Genomic DNA, 18,550 nt, shown 5'->3' on the forward strand with positions numbered 1-18,550 from the left:
GTGAGGGTAAACCTGGAGGAGCCTCCTGATAGCCCCGTGCTGAAGGCTGCTTCTAAAGTTTAATTTTCATTTCCTGCTGTGACCTGACATTACTTAAGTGCTCCATTTATACTTTCAACACTGAGCTCCAGGAACTCCTTTCAGGACTTTCAGCAGATTCTGCTGCACCCATTGTATTGATTCTGAAGATGAACAGATAGACAACCACATTTAATGCATCTACCCAAAAACACAGTCAGGTCACAACCCATTAGAGCTTTCTTCTTTGCAAACCACTCCCAGCACACACATATTATCAGTACTAAATTTGTTTCAAGAATATGATAACAAGGGAAAATATTTTAATGGATAGAGAAGCCTACTCAGTCTTAATATGAAACATAATCTTGAGTATATCACCAACCTTACTGTCTTTGCTCTAACTCTGTAAAAGATCTTTTTTCTTACATGTGAAAAAGAAAAAGATCTTTTTTCTTCTACATGTGTAACACTATGATTTTGATAGATACTCACTGCCTGTATCACAAATTAAAAAAACCCAAAAGACTACTGTACAAATGCTCTTCAGAAGGATGCAAAATGCCTATTAATTATATATCAACCATGCATATGCAACCACAGACATGGAGTTAGAAAGCAGTTTTATGATAGACATACCACTTACTGAACTGAATGGATATTTAAATCCCAGTTGTCTGAAGAAGGGGGAATTGAATGTCTAGTCTCTGTCTGTAATATCTTATTGAAATGAACAACATGCACTTACAGAAGGAAAAAGAAAATTGCTTGGACAGGTAATACAAATTCCAGACATGTCAGTGATTGCTTTGCTTTGCCATTCCTGAAGTGTCAAGTTTTCAAATCAGTATTATTCACCTCTAATTAATATCAATACCCTGGATCCAAATCTTTCTGTAATTGCTTTTTCATGTGTATTTTCCATATGTTCTCACCCTAAGACAGTATGTAGGCTTGAGAGGCCTAAACCATTTATAGATCAGCAAAGACCTTAAGCTGTGCTTTTCAAGTTTTATTAACAACAAGTTCCAGTTCCATACTGATTTTCCTGCTGTGCATACAAAAATGCCACGAGCATTTTTGGTGGATATTAACAAATGTCAACAGTACAAAACCAATCCTACATTTCGCAGATAATTAGACCATCTGAAATAATTTTGAAAAGGTGGTTTAATTTGTGATCTGTGAGTAATTCACTTTCATGGACACATATTCTTTCTTAGAACTGGCTAGGGTAATTTACACATTACAAGGCTTCTAGACATAGTTGGCCACTTATCCAGTACTAATAAATTGAAAATGTGTGTGCATGATTTAACAGAAAAAGGAAGATGTGAATGTAATGCAGGTAATTGCTGAACTACAGTTCTACTTCTGACAGCTAAAGAATATATGAATGGACCTGTCTGGAGAACACAGGTATCATCTTTCAAAATGTTGATTTTTCTTCTAAATATTTGAAAACAATTATATGACTATTTTTGAGAAAATTCTTAGTGTCAAACTGCTGGATTTCAGGCAAAGTGATCCTGGAGGTTAAAATGTGAGTTTGCATGTGGGGAGAGATTGCAAGACCCCATCCTTCTTCCTTCAGCATCCAAATTGGACATAAGAGGAAAAGTAAGCTTCCTGTTAAAACAAACAAAAAGCAACAAATCCCAAACCAAAAAACAAAAAAACCCCACCCCAAACATTTATCTTTCAACAAAATACTGATTTATTTTAAAATAATTTCTGCTATAGCTCATTTCTGCCAGACTTTTCATGTCACCTGCCACTATATTGCTGTATCCCTTCCAGTGTCTGATGACCAAATTAACCTTCTATATCTGGGTTCTAGTTATTGGGAATAGACCTCTGCAAATCCATAAAGATCTTCAGTTTTGAAGAGCTCTCTACTTCCAAGGATAACCCTTTTCTTTATCTAGATATTTTCTGCCTCTGCTAGCACCAGGCATTTTGCAAGGTTTGTTACAAAGTCTATTGGGAATACAAGAAGCTTGAGAGCTCTTAAAACAGGTAGAATTTTGTGAGGCAAAAAATAGGGTTGAATACAGGAGTGCTGTGTGCCCTGGCATATTGGTGGTTCAGCAAAGTTTCCTCTTTTTTTGGTAAACATTTTTTTCTTTGCTCCTGAAACCCCTCTGTTTGGCTTTTTTGTTTCTGTTTTTGTACTTTTCTTTGGTTGGTTTTGGGGTTCTTTTTAACTTTTTGATGTTGGATTTCCCATCCCAATGAGATTTTAAACAGACGTGTATGAAAAATAAAAACCTAGACTTAAAAGTCTCAAGCAGGAAAACAGAAAGAAATTGAGCTGTGAAGGGCAAATGTGACAATTAAAGTAGCAGAATCTGTAGCAGTGAAATCCACTTGCAATTGTGCCACAGCACAGAAATTAAGTTGTAATTACTTAAAGGCTCAGCAAATACAAGCATTGCAACTCTTATTAAAACAAGAAATGTTAGCCACAGTAAAGAGAAATAGGTAAAAAAAAAAATAGCCACAGTGCATAGACATTCTTATCTCTACAGGGTTTTTTAGATAAGATATGTCTTTTAGTATGAGCTCAGGATTCAGTGTCTTCTCAAATTATGGACATCAGGAGAAACATCCATGAGGCTGAGTCATGTTACAAAAGCATAAAACAGCTGTAAAGAGAGTTAACTTAGTAGATTATATATCCCCATTGAAAGGAAAATACTTATCAGAAGGAACACTTTTTATGGTTTTGTTTGCTGGCTAAACCCACTCTTGCCAAGACTTGTAAAATTAGAATTTTGTTTTAGTAGTACATTCTCATTTTTGAGGCACAAGTATCTACACTATCTACAATTACTTGTAACTGAGCTGACAAAGTATTTCAAACACAGCTCAGCCTCTCCTGCCTTCCTTCTTAATTCAGGTATTCTGGAAATGGTGTCACTCTTACCACTCCTCCTATTATTCCTGCTCCACATCTCTGGTGGCTTCAGATCTTCCTGCCACCCATCCAACATGATCTTTTAATATCCCTCAACGACTCACACCAGCCACTGGCATCAGAATCAGCCCTCAGCAGCCCAGCACTACCTTGCAAAGGGAATGTCATTATTGCCATTGATCGCCAGTGGAGCAGGGGATCTGTGTCAGCTGAAAAAGCCCTCAACTCTTCAGTATTGCCTCAGTTCACGGCTGTTCCTTTTCTGTCTCCTGATATTTTATTACAGCAGAATCATTTTAATTGGCACATGCTGGTGGAAACAAAACTGCATCTGTTGAGGGCCAGATTCTAGCACTCCTGCTCAGGTGGTACAAGTCCCTTGTTCTGGAGTGTATCCATTGAAATCAAGAAACCTGCCCAATTGTTAGAGGTTCAGAGGAACACATTGTTCTCATAGGTATTCACTTTTATTCCATAATATGCTTTAAAAATACACACTGTACAAACCATTTAAAAAAACTCCTATTAAAGTAAGTTTTGCCATAATAGAGCAGGGAAGCAGCAGGAGGGGAACAAAGGGCTACCCAGCACGACACTTATGCTAGCAAACACCAATTCACACCTGTTAACTACTGTGAATAAAATCTTTGGAATCAGTTCCTCAAAAAAGTCAAAGAAAGAAAAGAAAGAAAAACTGTTCACCATGAAAGAAAATGGGAACCTCAGGTGTGCTGCTGAAAGCTTACAGAGTCAGATCAGCATTTATAATCAGTGACTTCTGAGACTACCTGAAGGAATGGAAGGCGAGGACTTGGCAGGTACACAAAGTATACACAAGCACAGAAGAATCCATCCTCGTAATTTTGAAGTGAAATGGAGGATAACCCCACGAGGTCCCAGGAAAGACACAATGTTCTGAACTAAAAGTTCAGCCAGAGCTTTGGTCCTGGGAGATAATTATAAGGCTGCCTGACCTAACTGACCCAACTTAATGAAACGAGTATGTCTGAACTGAGGAGAAAAGAAAAATATGCAGTGAACATCAAAATGGGGTTCCTGATCTGTCACTGCTATTCAGATTCTCACGAAAAGAGAAGTGTTATTGTCAAAGGCTTTTCCATTAATAGATGTCAGCCTTGGCAGCTACACACAACCAAGCAGAGTACAGGAATTCTGATCTCATTCCTATCTCCTCAAATATGGTGATGGCTACCTGAAAACTGTTGCTAAAGACTGAAGTGATTGAATTCAGGAAATCTGCTTAAGATTGAGCTTTTAATCATTAGTGTTAGTTGTCAATCTAAAATCCAATTTCACATCCTTACCTTTGTGAGGACTTGGGCAATACTACATCAACATGTACAAGCAGGAAAAATCTGTCTTCTCATTATTAATAATAATATCTCATTATATGGAATAGAATGCTCTTGCAGAGAGACCTAAGATTACTGAAGAACCGATAGGCTTATATATTACATATTTTAAATCAGCTTTACATTAGTCCTGGTTCTAAAGTAAGTTAAAACTAGAAAAGCCCAGCTGTGGAAGTCTGGCTTGGTGAATTTTCTATTGGTATGGCTGTCTTCCACTGAGAATGGAAGATATGGCTTCTGTATCCACCACCCAGCAATTCTTGGCTCACCATGCAACCCAAACAGCCTCTTCATAGATGACACAGCATAAATCCTGAGGCTGTATCCCAGTTTCCTTTATTTACACACACATATAGTCTTAAGGGATGCTTCAGGAGGAAAGAGCAAGGTACAGTACTTAATGTGCAAGTTCAGTTCAGCAGAACTCCAACTAAAGCATGTCAGCCTCAAGGGCTTTTCTCTCAAACAGTGAGCCTAAGTTCTCCACAGACAGAAACTTGCTGAACTACATTTTTCTGAACTTTAAAGAAAAAAGTCCTGATTCTAAACTGAATGAGGGAGTAAATGAATGAGCAACTTCACTGAAAGCAGGAGTGGCCCTGGTCTATTCTAGGAGAGCTATAGAAAATCCAGGTAACGAAGCCATGACAAGAAAATGTTCCCACTTTTTTTTTTTAAAACTCTTTTGTTGTAAGAACATTATCCATCTCAGTAGCTTTATTCTCAGCAGCAAACCTTAGACTGGTCTTTGAGGACTCTTAAATAACCTCCAGTATGGATGTAAAAAGGAAGCAAACCAGAACAATCAAACCTAAGGTTTACTTTTTACCATATTTCTAAGATACCTTTTTGATTCTCAGGCTCCTGCCTTCAGCCATTCCCAAGTCAGTTCCATTCCCATCTTTTTCTCCCTGGATGATTCCCTCACAGCAGGCAGAAAGGCACCACTTCAAGGCAACCCCTGCTGTGCATCAGTTGTTCCACTGTAGTCTTTTTCTTGAGGCTCCTTTACATGGATCAGTCTCCTCAGCAACTTTGGCCTCAATTTCCACGCTTCTGTGTCATTTAGTGGTTGGCTACAGTGAAATCTTATTTGGTAGGAAGATGACCTGCTGCCTATTCTGAATAATTTTAGATTTAGTCCTGGGATCTGACTGGGATTTGTGTTTTAAGAGTCACTCCTTTCTTTCCTGGGGTTTAATGAACCTTTGCAAATTGTCTTATTTGGTATAACATCACAAAGTGCCTTTGTTTCGCCAAAAAATATCCAAAATAATTAGTACTTAGCTCTTAAACATCTCCTGTTTTCCTTGTTCTTTGAAAGTATGACCACCTGGAAAATTATGATGTTCCCATTCTGGCATAGCAGAACCCTGATGGACAGACTCATGTAATCTTACAGACTTTGATCCAGACTTATCTTCAAGTTGGAAACTTGTGGCTCTGACAAATAAGTAAAAAATGCTGTAGAAAACTCCTGGTCTTTTTAGAACTTCTCTGTCACTACACATATCTGTAGATGACTTGGAGAACTGCAAATGAGTAAAGAAATGAAGTTCAGAGGAGAGTTTCTGGGCTCAAGGATGTCTTTTACTGGATATTCTAGACTAGAAGATTAGTCATGGATTCATTCTAAGTCTATAAGACTACATAAATTATTATTATATAAACTACATGCTTTTCACTTGTTCAGACTTTTGCTGAGAAATAAAGTCTGAAGGTTCGTGGAAGAAAATCTGGGATAATGTGAGACATTAGAGGAGTAGAGGTCTCAATCTGAATGGGGTCAAAAGGATGATTGGTCAGTCATTTGTGACTTGACCAAACAGCAGAGGAGTGTATCCAGTCCTGATGGTGTGAACTGGATGGAGTTTTCCTAGGTTCTACTTGGATGTAATGCACATATTATTTTCCTAAGACAAGGGCCCATCAACAGCTCATCATGTTCTTGGTGTTACTGCGAGACAGAACTGCGTGGTGTCTTTGACCTTGAGGTAATCAGGATTTTGTCTTTGAGGTAAGATCTATGAACATCATTTTCTTCCATTTACCAGTCGCACATTCCTCCTAATATCCATGGAGAACATTTCTGTCTTACCCAGCTCCCTTTAGGTGAGTGTGCTTAAACTTCTAAGGGCAGAATCATACAAAGTTTCCAGGCAGGCTGCCTTTTCTTTGGTCTTCACAACACTTCTTTTGTGGGCATTAACTTCCCCCCCCCCCCCAAGAAATATTAAAAATACCCCAGTTACTAAATTGTATATAAAAAATTAATTGGAAAAACGAAGATAAAGCAATTTAAGAAAGAATATAAAAAAATATCTTCAAGAAAATTTTCAAAAGTATTTCTTTCCTGACTAAATGTCTGAGAAAAACACCAGTATTTCCTTTTTGTACTGGAAGATTCAAAAGGTAAATATGAGAATAGTGAACTTTGATAGTATAAACAACAAAGCTGAATATCCTGCTTCGTTGTCTCTACTAATGGTATCTTGTGATATTATTTTTAAAAAGAAAGAAAATTAACATTACATATTTATTAGCAGATTACGCAAATGATTTATCATCACAGAGGTTCCTGTAAGTACTGCTGAAAATGTTACCATTCATTTCACTGGACATAACAACACAAAATGACACAAAGTGCTTCTCTTGTTTACTTATACTTCTCACCAGGTTATGTTATCCCTTCATTCTGCCACCAGATAAATCTTCTTTCTTTTGCCCTCAGGAGTCTTCTACACAATTTCAATATGCTTATCTGAGGGAGAAAAAGGGGAAAAAATATTCAATTCAAATTTTGAAATTATGTTATGCTTACAATTCTTTCCTTTCAAATAAAAAATAGTGTTTTGGCAATTTTTTTTTGGTAAAGCTCTCAAAAAGAAGACCTTCCAGGCTCAAGGACTAAAGACAAGACACCCTCACAGTGCAGAGATTCAGCTGAAAATTTTAATCAGGACTGGAAGTGGAGTTGGCAGATTGATTTAAATTAAGCAGGCCTGGCTCTATATTGGGAAGTCTATGCTTGCATATCCATTTTTTTTTACTCCAGTTCTTCTTTTGGATTTTCAGATAAAAGAGAATAAAGTGGGCATTCTCCACTTGATGCAATTTCACTATACAGTGATTCCCATCAATGTATAATTAAAAGTGGATTTCCTTTTCCCTGAGATGGGGGAGGGTCTGCATAAACCTGGTTGATGTGAAGTGAACAAAGAGAACTTTCATGAGTTCTCCTGCAAACAGTCTATCAGTTACAATTCCTAGTGTTCACACTGCTGCACTGTTCAAAAGGAGCTCTAAAAAAAAAAAGTCAAGCAGGGGGTCCAAGAAAAATTCAACCCGCATGCCAACTAAGGGAAAGAAAGAGAAGGCAGGAAAAAAAACCTAGCTTTTGTTGTAAAAAGAACTAATGAAGCTGCTCTTAGAACTGTCCACGGTGACACAACAAGCCTGTGCACCCACACACATTGTGAGAGTGCCAGTCACCCACGGTAATGAGAAAAGGAAACACTGTAGGCAAAGGAAATATATGAATACATTGCTTTTATGGTTTAACTGTAGGAAATCACAACGCTGGCCCACAATATCTTGTGCCAACTGCCAAAAGTGGTAAAGTAATACATAAGGTTGTCTACTTAAATTTTTCTTACAGACAAGATGGACTGGTGGGGGGTAAAATCCCATTATCATTATAAATTGCTAATTAAATAATTATCAATTAGATGGGCAGACAGAACTCATTCCAATGAATTCCTTAGAGGGCTTTCAGTAAAGAAAAACAGTAATTTTGATTATTTTTTTTATCCATACTTCCTGCCTAGGGGCTCTAAATAGAGATGATATATGGTGTATCCCATGTTAGACTTTCACACAGTATATCTTGTGTTAGAGCTCAGGGACAAACACTGAACTTTGGTGCATATATAGATCTTTTTTCAGTTTTTCAGATAAATGGCCTTAATTTCATGATATTAATTAGATACCCAGGGTTATTTCCTAAGGAATAAAAAGAATACTTTCCAGACTTTTACATGGCTTTGAGAAATCACTTTTTCCCAAGTAACTGATAATATTTTCTAATATGTCGTTGCATTTTCTTTTCCCTTTTTTTTGCATAATCCAGAATTTATTTTGAGATAAAATATTAAAATATGTAACACAGATATGTACACAGATGATAGGCAGGATTGAACACAGTGCAATGAGAATTTTTAATGAACTTTGTTCTGTCCATTAACACCAAAACCAATGCAAAATTAAACCCTTTGCTTTCAGGTTTTGCTGTCAGATCAGACCCCTGGGCAAAGTTGTAACAGTACTGAGAAACAGAAATGATCCTGTCCCATCCTGTACCCCTGACTCATATAAGTAATTTTTCTGAGGAGAAGGGTCCCTCTGGCCCCTTAAACAACTTACTCAGCTACAATCAGTCCTTGCTCACGTGTGCACAGAGTGGTTGCACCCACACTTTTCTTATCCTAAATCAGTTTTGCAAGACAATTATAAGCTACAATGATTTGCAAGTGCTGTTTAAGAAATCTTCAGCTGCCTGTGACAAGGAATATTTTCTAAGAGCAGAAGTTGTGCAGACTGAACTGAAGAGTCACATTAATGTTTGGGACAGAGTTTTCATTGCCAGCAAACACCAACAAAAAGTGAGGAACGGAAATGGTAACATGAAAGATGGACTTTTAATTCCAAAGCCAGGAACATTTAAATATGAATGGGGCTTGCTGCCGCCCTCTATCTTTTGTCAGGAAATATGAAGCTCTGGAAGTCCTTTTGTTGCCTTCTTTGTTAACTGTATGAGGCTGAAAGGAGTTGGCTTGTTTCATTTTCAAACCCCGTCACAATGAGGGTCTCAAAAATGAATGCTTATAAATACATGAAAATGCTGAAGGGTTCACAAAGGATAGAAAACTTTCTTTTTCATAATCATCTGTCATTGGATGACTTACCAGGGACAATCATAATGAAAAACAAACATTAAAGAAAAACTTTTAATGTTTAGAAAGGGGAACAGAGTTGTAGAATAAAATTATAATATCATGACATAAACATAGATATTTGAGAACAAGATCAAGAGATATAAAGTATATTCAGCAATGTGCAATCTCTTGCCTTCCTATTTTGCTATTTTCCCTGTTGGTTTCTGGGAGATCACAGAATCCCAAGGTAAGTTCCTCACAGTGATGTTCTCTAATGTGATTTACTTTGAGGAATACTTAATGGAGAAAGGTTCCTACTACATTTAGTTATTGAGTTTTTGTTCATGGTTCAGGATTGATCCACTTGAGTCTTTCAGCAGGGAGTAGTTTTCCAGTGTGGCACAGCATGACTCCAAATCAATAAGGTTAATAGATGTGGTGGCCACACAGTCAGAGGTGATGTGCCTGGCATTTTCCATGCCAATGAAGAAAATTTCTGATGACGAGATGTCATTTTTGTGCCGGCAGTAATGTCACCCTGATTACCTAGAGCACACAGCCAGTTAGTAAGTTAGCAAGACTGTAAATGGCCCATTAATCTGAATTATCTTTACAGGAACTGTTTCAAAAATTTTGCTTGCACCCAAATTACTGGCACCTCTGTGATTCTTGAAATGCCAACAGCAGACTTCCTATATAAAAACAATATTGCTGTGTAAAAGCAACTAAATGGGAATCACTAGCCTGGGACTTCACTCTGCATTTTTTAAACTCTCAACAGCACACTATAAAACATGCAATTCCAGCCTTAATGAAATGAAAAAAAAGTTGCATGTTGTTTTAAAAATAAACATGAGCAAAGAGGAAAAAAATGCAATGCAAGATATCACTGGAAAAAAGTAATAATGTAGATGACAGATCTACTTATGTAATGCGAATGTGATATGTTGGTGTTCCTGCAGTTCTAATTTTCTCTGACTTTTTAAAATATGCAAACTCTTAACAGTGCCTCCCAGATCATTAATGGGTACACATTCCCAGATGGCCTGCATTGCGAACAAAGTGTTGGACCGGACTGGAAAGAGAAATCTGTTTAATATTCCAATATCTAAATGTCAGGAAGGTGTAATTCAGAGTGCCACTGAAAGATGAGCTGAACAGAACACAATTTATGGTAACTTTAGTTAACAAATGGCATTAAGGGAAGAATTTCCATAATTAAATCATTAACTAATATGAAATATTGATTTCCTCTCTGATGTTACTGGATTATCACTTGTCAGACTTGCAGATAAGCGAAGAGCACTCAGTGCAGTCCCTACCAGGAACAACAATAATTTGCATTATGATAACACTGTCGAGCACTATCAAGCACAGAAAACAGAGCAAGGTGCCATGTGTGCTGAGCCATCCTTACCCCAAAGAGCTTGCAGATAACATTTTGATGAAAAATAATAGGATGGTTGCAAGGGATGTCTGTGCAAACAGACTGGATGAAATGATGATTTGCACCGGGAGGCTGTTCCCACACTGGCTTCTTCACACTCTCTGTTGCGTGGTGACTTACTCAGAGCTTCTCCTGCCCATCTCTATCTCTACAAGGCTTCTAGACAGCTGCTTGTCTGAAGAGATAAATTCTGTTGCAGTCAATACCAAGAACTTCCATTTTCTAACTGTGAATTTTTGGGGTTTTTTTGGCTACTCTTTATATACTCCTGTTGCCCAAGGGAAGTTGAGTACATACTGTGGAAGCAATATAGCACATTAAATAACGATTTTACTTATATTCCAGTATGCTCATTAAACATGTTAAATAGTGGAACATATTAGGTTAACTTGAAAATGCAGAAGGACTAGAAGAGGCAAGATTAAAAAAGAATTTACACTGAGAGGATCCTCCTTAATTGAGTTGTAATCAGTTAGTATTGATCATTAGTCCTTTTATCAGCATGATGAAGATAATGATGATAATGATGACGATGATGCAATGTACAGCACTTGGATCATAAAGAGAGAATGGAAAATTGTTTAAATATTTGATAATAATTCTTTCTTGCAGGTGAGACAGACTGCAAAACATTATATATTACTCTGAAATTCATGACAAGCTTGAAAAAAAAAGTTGAATAAGCAATTTTTTAATATACGTTCCTTGACCTGCTTTTAAAGAAATGTCCACTCTTTGCTAAATTGGAAAGAGACTATATTTTTGAGAAATGCTTTAAAAGAAAATTGTTATTTTCTACCTCAGTCTTTCAGCAGGAAAGCAGTTCTTTTGCCAGTCAAACATTCAAAAATCATGTCTCATTTGAATAAATTAACATATTTTGTGGCAAAAATTAATTCCAAGGAAGGAACAATAAATACGAAAGCAATTTAAATTGTGTATTTTACAGGGGAGGGGGAAAAAAAAAGAAAACCCAACATTGTCATGCGTATGACAGCTCAGCTAATTTGATGGGCTTTGATGTTAATTTAGGGTTTACTTTAATTTCAAAACATATTTTTTCACTTAATAAGGGAAACAAAAGAAACTTTCAACCAGTTTGTTATCTGGGAATGTTTTGGCTTCTCAAATGTGAGAACATGATTGTTTTTATTTCCAGGAGGAGATAATAACACTGAAGCAATAAAAAAGAGTCAAGGCAGCTTGCACAGCACAGGAAGTTCACAGCCAGAGACTTAATTTCCCACACAATGTACTGTGCAATGGGCCCATTAACATAGATGAATAGGCTCTTTAAAGGTTTTTTTTTTCCAGATATGCAGCTGCCGCTGAATGGTGCTATGTTAATAAGGTACTCACTTGCCTATTCTTCAGGTACTCTGGCATTCTCTACCTAGGTAATCTCCATATAGGAAAAGCTATTAGGGGTTGTATCTCCTACCACACCTTCAATTATTTTAACACCTGCACTGATAATCCTGGCAAGGTAAACTGGTAGGGGGCCGAGGGTCTAAGTCCATCCTCTTCTTTCCCCAGAAGTCACATCTCAGGGGGAGGGGCTGAAGGAGAGCAGGGAAGGAAAAAAAGTAAAGTCACTTTTATTACACATCAGTGGGAACATTCTGAAAAAGCTTTCATGCCTAGGAAATTGTTATTTCTTCAAACAACTGACAGCCTGCAGAGGAAACTCTAATGGAAATCCAGCTCATGCATTGTTATGCATGGCCCTCATGTAGATACATGGGGGTGGATTAAGTTAGCTTCCAAAGGGTCTATTGTGTGTAGCATTAATTTGCAGTGCTCTTGATATTTGAGTTTGAAGGTTTTACAACCTTTGTGTTTACTTAGATGCACTATATCCTACATTTGTTTATTTCCTTCCACAATCTCTTATTACCCAGTAAATGTTACATTTATCTTTATTAACTTTCAATATGTTGCTGTAACTTACAGAGAAGGAAATAATTACGACCTCCTTCAGATGTAGTAGTTTTAGAGAAGAGTTTTGGCTTTTTTTTTTCTTCCTGGTCAGTTCTGACTTTTCCATCTGTTAAAACAGTGGCCTTCTTTATTGAGACAGTGGAGTAATAGCATAAAAATGGTGTATTTTATTATTATAATATGAATACTAGCCTATAACAAAATATATTTCACTTGTCATATATGACAAATAATTAAATAAACCAACCAATAGTCTGCTAAGAGAATCTGACACTGCTGTGATTGCCTCTTACTACACAGAAATATAAGAAGAAAAAATGCACATACCACTCTCCGTCATCACAACCTCTCCACTGTTTTCTCAGAACCCATCACAAATTTGTTGTTACAACCTACAGGGCTTCTTCTCCCAATATTAAGATGCAAAACACAAACAAGACTTTTCCCCTGCTACCTTAGCTTGTTCCCTTATTTTCCTGTAAAGATTCATCTACAATGCAGACAGGCACTTTTGTAAGTTCAGCTTTTCAGTGAGGTTTATATTCAGAAGTTCCTAAGTGTTAGTTTTTCAACACTGAACTAAGAACTCAAAGTAACTCGTACATTCAAAGGAAGCTATGATCCTAATCTGAACTAAAGGGCTCAATTGAATAAAAATAGCTTATGCTCGAGTAACTCATGTTATGTGTGGCTCCTTCCCCTCCCCCTTTATATGGAAGTCAGTCAGTTAGGCATTTTTGTATTTTAATAATACAAAAGGGTTTCTTCTGGAAAGAAATAAAGGCCTGACTTACAGTAATTAGGCTCTGAGTAGTAGTATCAGGTGCACACTTTACTAAGGAAAACCCCCTGACACTGAAGGAAGACTTCTTAAAACTGCAGAAAGTTTTGAATTCAGAAAAGAAATCTCCTTCTTTAGGGCTCAGTCATTCACTCATTATGGCACAACAGCAAAAACAGCTGCCTCTGGACCTGCCTGCTTGTTAGAACAGGGGAGACTGTTTGTAATCTCTCCCAGACTGACCAAGAACTGCAAACCCAAGGACAGAAGACAGCAAACTCAGCTGTTGGAGAAGTGGAGATCTTAATCCAAAATTTTGAGCTTAGGATATTTTCTAATATCCTGGAAAATTATAACAGCAGGGATAGAAGGAACTGCATTTCACAGACCTGTTTGAAGTGCTGTGGTACCACTGGCATTGTATAAAACAATAGCACAGCTTCTTCTAGAACGTGATAAAAAAGTGTGTGAAAGTGTGCACAGTACTTTGACTTGGTCCCACCAAGCCCTTGACAAGGCAGGGAAGGAAATCTGCTCCAGTGCTCACAGAAACTCAGATGTTCACTGCCCTCAGTGCATCATGGAGAGGTGAAGAAAGGCCCGAGCAATCCTCTCTCATTACTGAAACCTTCCAAGTAGGCATGGAACTGTCTGTATCTCCATTTCCCCATCTCTTTGGAGCCAATCAGGAGTAAGCAAAATGAAAAGCTTTTACCATTTTGTGTACCTTTTAAACACAAGAAGCAGTCTATCTCATCATATCCTTCTGATTACAATACTTAGTATTGAATAAATACCTGGAGTTATCGGTGGTAGTGAGGAGATGAAAATCTTCAGTTTCCCATTCTGGAAAGGAGCAGGCACCATGAGTCTTCAGGGCAGGATACCCTTCCAGAACCTCTGAACGTGAACAGTTGACCTGAGGAAACCAGGAAGAGTGATCAAAGGCACTGTACTGTATGGCGGAAGAAGATGGAGATGAAGACAAATTAGGCTACACAACTTGTACATCTGAGACAGTGAAAGATACTCACCAAAACTGAGGAGTGGTCAATCAGAAGCTTGGTACTAGCCCAGGAAAATTACAGGTGCTCTCTAGAGAGTGAAAACAATTGGAAAGGAGTTTGTCAAGTGGAAGAAAAAGTTTAATGAGAAGCATTGTAAGGAAAAAGTAAACATAAAGAGAAGGAAACAGATAAAATCAGATCTCAAAGCAGTGGAAACAATTTGAGAATATTAAATACCTGTGGAAACTAAAACACAGATTGTGGGAACAGGGTGCATGGGTGGCAATGAAAAGTGAATGGAGGGCAATAAAAGGATGCCTGCCTCATCTGGATAATGATATTACACTGTCAAAAAAAAAAAAAAAAGAAAAGAAAAAGCCCTAATTTCTTTAGGCTTATATGAACTATAAAACCCATGTAATTTTCTCTCTGATTACTCCCTTCTGTGTTCATATACCCATTGCTCAGGGTCCTGAGCACTTTGTTAACCAGGAGACATCACCACTGAAGGCCATCAGACACAGATCTGCTGAGCACAAGCCTCTGCTGGATGCATCTGCTGCATCCACACCATCCTAGAGGCTGGGACTCCTTGAGATTCCACCAAAAAAACCCAAGGAAAATGACAGCAATAACAGCCAAGCAAGGGGAATGCTAGAAAGGACTGTCTGCAAGGATGCTGAGGCTGTCTCAGTTCTGCTTTGGAGTCTGCATATCACAACACACCCACGGAAAGGACCAAACTCTTTTTCCCTTTCTTTTCCCTGTGTGCCTGGTGTGTACACCTCCAGGCTTAACTTTGGTCCTGCCTTCCCCAATCTTTAGAACAGCATGCTCTGAAGCACAACTTGTTATTAGTCAGATGGGAAAGAGAAGGGACCAGATTCCCTAATTATTTTTAATGGCCTTTCCTGGTACACTGCAGAGCCCAGCACTCCTCAAACAGGGGTGGGCTGTCATGTGGCTCATGTTGTATAGCATGGCACTGATAAACCACCCCTATTTTAGATTATTTATTGCTTGGTTGATGGAAAGCTGTCAAGCTGTCTTTGTAAATAATGTTGAAGCTAATTGATTATCAAACCCTGTGTTTTAATTTTTTTTTTAACAGAAACTGTTTTCTGGTGTTTTACAGGGCAAACAATGCATCTCAGACTTGGAGCACTGGCAGTTTTTGAGATGTATTCTGATAGAATATCTCAGTAAATCACTGCTAATTTTGCACCCCAAAAATTTGGTGTCTGTAAGAGCAAAATGGGCCTCTGTTTCTTTCCATTCGGGACTGCCTGCACAGACACACCAGAACCAGTTACCTTCAAATGAAAGCTCATTTCCCTATCACTTTTCTTCATATAATGGAATATTGACCCCAATTAGCCTCGGTTTCTAATTGTACCTGACACAGCAAAGGCCCCTGGTGAGGGACATCCCAGAACCATGCACTTTAAAATGCAATATGGGCAAAAATCATACAAAATCCTTGCATAGGAAGAGGCAACTAGATAACTCATTTTCATCCCTTCCAAAGAATACTTAAATAATTCCATTTGTTGGGGACTAATGAAAATTACAGGACCACGGATGGGTGTTTCTTTTACTTTGTTCCTCTGTAAATACAGACTGAGTCATTAACAGGAGAAGGAAGAGAGTGATCCCCACAATCTGCCTCTTTAACACTGGAGTCTGCATCTCCCTCTCTGCTGCTCCTGGAGGCAGCTCTTACCAGCCACCTCCAGGATGATGTGGCTCACAGACAACCAGCCCCGTTGCTGAGCACTGTGATTTTTTTCAGCAACCAGGCAGCTTGTTCAAACCACCACAGAGCGGGGGCAGAGCCTGCGAGGAGCTGAGGTAATAATTTTTACATTAACTATCTGGCAAAGATGTGGGCTGCAGACAGGGAGAAGGGATACAGAGGGAGGGAGGAGGTGTGGAAAATGACAGTGAAAAATGAAGAAACAGTCTTTTAAAAGAAGTCCAGTGTTCCTTGGAAAGGTATGACACTGCAGGAAGACTGAAGGCAGAGAAGGGAAGGTAGAAAGGCTGCACATCTGCATTCTGCACATTTATTTAGTTCTAATGTATCATTTTGCCTTTATCTTTCTTGTTGCTGTTTTTCAGGCCAGCTGCAAAAGTTTTGCAAAAGACTCTCACTTCCAAAGCAAACCAAAAAGTCAGAGTACAGTGGTGGTGCGTCTTATCTATGGATTTTTTTTTCCATTTTGTTTTTCTGAGATCAGCTGCTGAGGAAATAAAACCCCATGCAATTTCCAGCAATGAAAAGTGGATCAGTTCTTTTGCTTAGAAAAAACCCCAACCTCATTTTCATATTTCCATATTTAATTTTTGCACTTGCATGTACGTTTCTGTTATCTTCCAGCCACATGTTGCTATTTGTCTCTGTAGTGAAAGATTTTTTTCCTTTTCTTTTTTTTAGACTGTGGGCTATGTGAAGCCTGACTTGAATGTAAAAGATCCACAGGGAAAAAATCTTCCAGTCCTTACTGAATTAAAGCTGGCATGCCACAGGTTTTGTGGGAGCACTCCACACTGAGCACCGCCTTGGGTGGCACCTACAGACCAATATCTCGTGGCCATTGCAAAGCCCCACACCAGATCTACAGGCATGGGTAATGGGAGGTGGAAAAAAATTAGCAGCCACTCACTTTTCCAAAAATCAGCCAGCTTTGGCCAACTAAACACTACCCAAACACGGGCAGGAGGAGAGCTCTGAGGTTTATCAGACCATCCCAGGCAATTTCATTGCATTTAGGGCGTTGTTGATGTTAGTCACCCCTCAGCTATCTGCCTTTCAGTGAGATTCAGGCTTGTAAGATATTTGGGTGCTTTTGGAAAGGTTACATGCAGTCAAAAGCAGGCAGCCAAGGCTCCTGCACTCAGCCAGAGCTGGTGAGGCAGCTTAGCCTTATGTCTTAACCCAGCAGCAGCAGTGCTTGGACAGACATCATTTCTGTTGTGCTTCTTGGCAGACAAGACTTCAGACAGAATCTGGTTGTGATTTAGTTTTGGTCTACATGTTCAATGCTCAGTCAAAATTCTTGGGCAGCCAACACAACACAGAAACTGCCTTCAATAGAAGAGAGAGTAAATGCAATGTTTTCAGTTTGAACAATATTTCAGTTGTTTTGTCAGTGGACCACAGCCAGTCATGAACTGCTCCAATTTGGTCCCAGACTGCAGACAGCTCTGGTTTGTCCACATAAAGTGTATTCAATGAACTCGCACTGCAAGTTGGCAGAAGGGGAACACCTCCAGCTCCTGTGTGTCACTGTTGCTTCTGGTGCTATCATGGGACTGCCAAACCCACCAGTGTTCCTGCTCTCTGACAGGCAAGCTCTGCATCTGCAGCAGGAAAAAGTGTTTAACACAAGGGTTTTCCCAGCCCTGATGACAAAGTTGTAACTCAAAAAACACAACAGTGCATATTGTGTTGGAATTGACCTCCCTCCCCTCTCATCCTTAGCTTTCTGTATCTCCATATTTACAAGTCTCCCCTCCATGGCACCCAGGTGCCAACTGCAGTCCCCAGTGTTTGGAAGTGACTATTGATAAAGTACGAAGACTGTGATATCTTGTATGGGAATTGACAGGTTTTGAAATAAAAGAAGCCACAAGTAAAATCGTTGTGTAAATAAGACACTTGAAAGCATTTGAAAATGAAGGACAATGTAATGGGCTTTCATGCAGTTTCTTCCAAATGTACCAGCAGCTAATATTGAATTATCACTACAAGTATTAAACACTATAAAAACACTAGATTACTATTTCTAATTTAAGGGGGGAAAAAACCCCATTTTTTTCCCTGGGTGGAGAGTGTTTGTGTGTCATTTGGCAGTTTAAAGGTTTAGCTAGCCTATTCCTATCAAAATCTTGACATTCAGCCAAAGACATCCTGGTATTACACACTTTTCTCCCAAATCTCTTCATGTTCCATCGCAAATGTAGCATTTTCCTTCTGGAGCAGTTCACATAAAAGGTCTTGGTTGAGAGACGCTTTCCCCTTGGAAAAGATAATCTGCCTTCAAAGTTATAAGTTAAACAACTGAGTGGTCTAATTGATTGAACATTTACAAATTATAATTGAATTTGTGCCAAACTATGTGAAAAA

The 18,550-nt window shown here is 38.5% G+C and overlaps 2 long non-coding RNA genes across 2 annotated transcripts in view; both read right to left on the reverse strand.

The window, feature by feature from the left end:
- Positions 1-14,513, reverse strand: part of LOC113459578 (uncharacterized) — a 50,806-nt gene extending 36,293 nt beyond the window's left edge. The window contains exons 1-3 of the long non-coding RNA XR_003380953.2: positions 14,449-14,513; positions 14,212-14,333; positions 6,985-7,072 (exon numbers count right to left, since the gene is read on the reverse strand). This is a non-coding gene — a long non-coding RNA (uncharacterized LOC113459578). The remainder of the gene's footprint in view (positions 1-6,984; positions 7,073-14,211; positions 14,334-14,448) is intronic.
- Positions 14,514-17,567: 3,054 nt separating this feature from the next.
- LOC113459583 (uncharacterized) overlaps positions 17,568-18,550 on the reverse strand; it is a 49,711-nt gene continuing 48,728 nt past the window's right edge. Inside the window, exon 9 of the long non-coding RNA XR_003380967.2 lies at positions 17,568-17,784. This is a non-coding gene — a long non-coding RNA (uncharacterized LOC113459583). The remainder of the gene's footprint in view (positions 17,785-18,550) is intronic.

This window comes from Zonotrichia albicollis, chromosome 9 (assembly GCF_047830755.1).
Source record: "Zonotrichia albicollis isolate bZonAlb1 chromosome 9, bZonAlb1.hap1, whole genome shotgun sequence".
Taxonomy (NCBI): domain Eukaryota; kingdom Metazoa; phylum Chordata; class Aves; order Passeriformes; family Passerellidae; genus Zonotrichia; species Zonotrichia albicollis.